Genomic DNA, 6287 nt, shown 5'->3' with positions numbered 1-6287 from the left:
CAAAGGTGTGTGGCCACCAGTTAAACACATTGTTAAGTTTAATAATCATATGAGTTATTTTATCTTTTTTTTTTTTTTTGCAAAGAATTAGCTTTTGGATTTTGTATTTGGATAGGCTGGATAAACTCATCAGTGACTGAAGTCATGCATGGATTACCTGTTATTGTTGTGTGTTGTTGTTGTTGAGTTGATTCTGACCGCTGCTGACCTCATATGCACAGAGGAGAGCTACCCTTAGCACTTCAAGGCTTTGACCATTTGGCTGTGGATATCCAGACCTTTCGTCAGAGGCATTTCTGGGTGAGTTTCAATGATTAACTTTTCAGCTAGCATTGAAGCGCTTAATCATCTGTGCACCTAAGGAAAAAGTACAGCCAGAATGCTCCTTAGAAGACAGGATTGTCAGAGTTTGTGTCTCATACTTGGGAAATATCATCTGTGGGGATCATGTGTTGATGCCTTCTTAACACAAGAGAGGGCATCCTGTGTTGAAAATTGGAGGGTCAGCTATAAAGAGGGGGTCCTCCAATGAGATGGATTGGCACAGTGGCAGCAACAGTGGGCTCAAACATAACAACAAATACGAGGATGATGCAGAACGGGCAGTGTTTTGTTCTATTGTGCATAGCGTTGCTATGATTTGGAACTGAATCTATGAGACCTAAACATAAACCATAATGAAAACAAAAAATAATCACAATTAGACCAATAACAAACATCATGACAAATGGGTAACATATTGAAATTGTTAAGCAATTCATTTTTCTTGGAGTCATAACAACATCCACGGAAGCCAGAGGTTATGAAATGAAACGATGTATTTATTGCATCGGGCAAATCTGCTACAAAATATCTCTTTGTAGCTAAAAAAGCAAAGATGTGACTTTGAGGACTCAAGTGTGCCTGACACAAGCCATGATAGTTTCAATCACCTCATATGTATGTGAGCATGGGACAACACCTATGGAGGACCAAAGAAGAATTAAAGCGTTTGAATGATGGTATTGGTGAAGACTATCAAATAGACCACAAACCTCCAGAAGACAGAATTAATCTATCTTGCAAGAACTCCGTAGAAGTGAGGATGGCGAAACTTCATTTCATGTACTCTGAACATATTACCAGAGGAGACCAAACTCTAGAGACAGACATCATGCTCAGTGGATTGACGCAGTGGCTGTTACAATGGGGTCAAGCATTACAACAATTGTGACCATGGTACAGGACCAGGAAGTGTTTTGTACAGAGAGAACTGACTACATGGCATCTAACAACAACAACAATGACCACTAACACTAAAAACGATTTAAATTGCATTCTACCCGGGCTATTCTAAGTGTCATTAAGTTACACAACATTTGTAATTTGCACTACAGTGTCCTAGTTTACCTGGGAGCTGTTTAAGTTGAATTTTTAACTTTGTAAAGATATCTTTTCTTTCTTTTGTTATTCTCTTCCATTGTAATTGAGTTGTGATTAAGAGAATGTGGTCTGTGTGATATACATTTCTGTATTTGAAGACTTGTTTTGTAACACGATTCATTTTTATTGATCACATTTTATCAGTATGTAATGGTGGTGGTGGTGATGTGCCATGGAGTGGGTTCTGACTCATAGTAACTTTGTGTATCGTTTCCGAGTTTGTAAATCATTACAGAAGCAGAAAGCCTACTGCTAAATAGCTGATGATTTTGAAACACTGACCTTGAGTTTAGCAGCCTGAATATTCGCTAATTTTTCAATATACAGTGACATGTGTGTTATATGCTTTGGGGCATGATGTATATATTAATATATATTATTGGTGGTGGTGGTATAAAGTACTGTGGAGTCAGTTCCGACTCATAGTGACCCAGTTTAGAGTTTCCAAGGAATGACTCGAGGATTTGAACTGCCAACATTGTGATTAGCAGTCCAATGCTTATCCCACAGTGCCACACCTGGACCTTATATATTTGATTCTATACATTGTGTGGCGTCCTGGTGTGGTACTGTGCAGTAAAGCATTGGTCCATAGTTTGATCCACACGTTGGTGGTGCAAACCAATGGGTTGCTCCTCAGAAACCCTATATAGTGTTGTTATGAGTCAAAGGGATTTGATGGGACTTAACAACAACAACAGCATGTATTAGGGTAGACTTCTGGTGTGGCGTCGTCAGATGAGCACTGGAATGCAAATCACAAGGTTGATAGTTCAAACCTACCAGCTGCCCCTCAGAAACTCAATATAGGGGTGCTATGAGTTGGAACTGACCTGAAGGTATTAGACACCACCACATATTAAGAATGCTGGTGATGGAGTAGGTTATGAGCTGGGCTGTTAACCGCATGGTCAGTAGCTTGAATTTACCAGCTGATCCATGGGGAAAAGATGAGATTTTCTGCTCCTGTAGAGATTTATAGCTTCAGAATCTCTATATAGGGTCACAATGAGTTGGAACCAACTCAACAGCAAATCTGTTTACTACACTCTTTAAGTGATGTATTGTTATTGTTATCGAGTTGGTTCCTGTTTAGGGTTTCAAGGAGCAACTGGTGGGTTTGAACTCTTTCCTTCTGGTTCAAAGTCCAGTGCTGATCCTAGAGCACCACACCAGGAGTCTAAATGCTATTAATAAAACAGTTGGATTTATTATGCCATCATTTTGTTTGGTTTTAATTTACTAATTTTTCTTCCTCTGGTCTTTGGTTGGGCATGTGTGTGTGTGTTTGTATGAGTGGGTTTGTGAGCACACATTTTGAAATACATTTAACTCCTTGCTGATTGGAAGGTTTAAATAGAATTTCTATTCATTTGGTTGTTGTTATTATGTGTTGTTGATTTGGCTCCGATCATAAGGATGCTGCACAGGGTTTCTGAGGTTGTATGTCTTTGCAGGAGCCCCTACAGTGGCTGGTGGAATCAAACTGATGACCTTCTGGTTGGTAGTCCAGAGTTTTTCTTACAAAAAGCCACATGCTCCCATTTTTGGTGGTTGTTAAGTGGCCTCTTGTCCATTCAGACTCATAGCAACCCCATGTAGGGTTTGAATCCACATCCTTACAGGTCAAATCGACCTCCTGGTCCAATGCTTACCTGACAATGTCATTCACACCAGGATTCCTCTTCTTCAGGTTGTTGTCGATGTTGTTAAGTGCTGTCAAGTCAGTTCTGACTTAAGAGTGATCCTGAAGAGGGATTCCCAGATACAGCTGGTGAGCTTGAACCACTGACCTTGTAGTGCAAACTGACTTTGCAGTCCAGGACATTAATCCACTGCACCACACCAGCTTAATTGTCAATAACTTAACTTGTTTGCTCTTTATCCTTGGTGGTTCAGATATGATAGGTTTTCTCTTAATATTCTGTTTGTTTGGGTGTGGGGAGATGGTCAGGTTTTTTTTGTGTGTGTGTTTTTTTTTTAATATTTCTTGTTATAATTTATTTTTGTTGGTGGTGGTGAGAATATAAACAGAACAGACTATAATTCCACAATTTCTACACATCCAATCAGTGACACTGATGATGTTCTTCAAGTCCTGCAACTATTCTCATTCTCCTTATCAGAGCTGTTTCTCTCCCATTAACAGAAACTAACTGCCCCCTGAGGCTCTTAGCTAATCTTTTGAGTTGCTCTTATCATTGTGATCCCATCTAGACAGAGCCTGAAAGAACACAGTGCTGAAGGCAGATGTTCATTACTAGATAAATTAAACAATTGCTTTAAGACTTCAGGGATATTTTTGGCTTAAAGTTAAGGATGATTTCAGGTCAGTAATTTCAGTAGTCCCTTCAGCCTCCACGGCTCCAGAAAGTCTGGAGTCCATGAGAGTTTGAAATTCTGTTCTTCTGGTCATCTATAGAATCTTTGATAAAAATATCTTGCTAATACCCAGTCCTTCTGGTCTCATGGCAAAGTGGTGAATCATGGAGGCAGTTAGCCACACATTCCATCTTCTCCTCTATTCCAGACACACCTTCCTGTGTGACTTCTGGTGAATAGAGACCAACTGGTGTTTCTTGAGTGGTTGTTTGAAAGCTTTTAAGATTCCAGGTGTTACTCAAGGAGCAAGGAAGTAGAACAGAAATACAAAACACAAAACAGGTCATTAGGCCAGTTAACTGTCCCCATGAAACCCTGATAGAGTAAAATTTAGTTTTGAAGACTCATAACTCTATTTGTTGTTGTTGTTGTTACGTGCCGTCGAGTCGGTTCCGACCCATATTTAGGTCCTTGTTTTTTGGTTTTTTGTTTTTGAATCGAGTAAAGGTTTACAGAGCAAACCATCAGTTTTACATTCAGCAAATCATATACTTTGCTTCATTACAATGATTGTAGTCCCTCCATGTACAACCAGCTGCTTCTTGGAAACTCTATACAGGGTCGTTGTGGGTCAGAACCAACTCAACTGTACTTAACAACAACAATCACTTTAACTAATGCATTCTCCAGTGTCTCCTGCTCTCTTCATATTTCCTCTGCCAACCAGGGACCCTCTTACTGTGTAATGCCTACCCTGTCACCAGTGTTAACATGGGACTACTCTCTAGACCATGAGTAACTACCCTACCCACCTCCCCCTGCATCCATCATGGTGGTGGGTGGTGGTTATGTGCCGTGGAGTCAATTCCGACTCATAGCGACCCTGTACAGGGTTTCCAAGGCTGCAAATCTTTACGGGAGGAAAAAGCCTCATCTTTCTCCTGTGGAACCAACCACTGGTAGTTTTGAACTGCTGATCTTGAGGTTGGCAGCCCAAATTGTAACCATTATGCTACCAAAACTCCTTGTATCCATCATAGGTTGCTTCTTTTATAAAGAAAACCTTTTCTTAACTTTTTACAACATTGGTCTCAATAATATTTGTCTTTTTGTGATTGAATAATTTCATTCAGCATAGTGTTTATTCTCCAGGTTCATCCATGTTATGAGGTGTTTGCAGATTCATTAGTATTCTTTAATGTTGTATAGCATTCCATTGTGTGTGTGTACAAAAGTTTGTTTAACCTTCTGCTGATGGACATTTAAGCTGTCTCTATCTGTTTGATGTGTCTCTTATAGACAGCATATTGAAGGATCCTGTTTTCTCATTCACTTTTGCTCTGTCTCTTGACTGGTACATTTAATCCATTTCCATTCAGTAAAATTATCCAGAGGTATGTTTGGTTAATGTCATTTTGCTGTGGTATCTTTGTGTGTGTTGCTGGTATCTTTGTTCAACATCATTTTCTGCATTGAGTTGATTTTGTTTGGAAATTTTCTTTTCATTTTCATTTCTGTTGTGTTCATGTTTACTAAATCTAATTTTCCTTTTTTAAAATTTTGATGTACAGATGTATTCATTTTTAAGGTAAATTACAGGTTTCCTTGTAATTCATTTTATTTTTTCCCTATTTAAGACAGTCTGTTTTAGTGTGAACTCTATTTGATTTCCTTTTCATCTGGAAGTCTATATCTACAGTATTTCCTCTTTATGCTTTTGTGGTTGTTATGTGCTGTCAAGTCAGTTCCAACTCATAGTGACCCTGAACAGGGTTTCCAAGGCTGTAAATCTTTACAGGAGCAGAAAGCCTCATCTTTCTCCCACAGAGCGGCTGGTAGTTTCAAACAGCTGACCTTTCAGTTTGCAGCCCAATTCATAACTACTACGCTACCAAAGCTCCTCTTCTTTTTGCTTTTAGTTGATTTAATTATAAATTTGTATCTCTGGTTCCCTATTTTCAGTCTTGTAGGTATGCTTTGGAGTCCTGGTGTGTGGCCCTGTAGGTTAGTGAGCCAGGTTGTAAAGCCATTTGAACTGCAAGGTCGGCAATTCAAGCTCACCAGTCACTCCTCAGAAACCCTATACAGGAACGCTATGGGCCAGAATCAACTCCATGGCAGTTAACAACAACAGGTGTGTTTTACTTTAAATATTCTATATCTGCATTGAATTCTGGGTGCTGTTCTTTTGTATGGTAAGCTCAGGTTGTTAACTACTGTTGTTGCTTCTCAGTCCAAAGAAAATCCTTTCAATTTTTTTTTTGTAAAGTTGATCTGATCATTACAAACTCCTTTAATTGCTGTTTATCAGGAAACATCCTGATTTTGCCATTGTATGTGAGGCACAGCTTTGCTGGGTATATGATTCTTGGTTGGAAGATTTTTTTTTTCTTCTTTCAGAGCCTTGTATATTTCATCCCATTGCCGCCTTGCCTGCATGGTTTCTGCTGAGAAATCAGAGCTTAGGCTCACTGTGAGTTTCTGGTTTAGAGGTAATTTTTCATTTTTCCTGAGCCGCTTTCAGGATTCTTGTCTTTGGTTTT

This window comes from Chrysochloris asiatica, unplaced genomic scaffold, assembly GCF_000296735.1.
Source record: "Chrysochloris asiatica unplaced genomic scaffold, ChrAsi1.0 scaffold00034, whole genome shotgun sequence".
NCBI lineage: Eukaryota > Metazoa > Chordata > Mammalia > Afrosoricida > Chrysochloridae > Chrysochloris > Chrysochloris asiatica.
The sequence above is the reverse complement of the archived record's forward strand: the minus strand, read 5'-3'. Positions refer to the sequence as shown.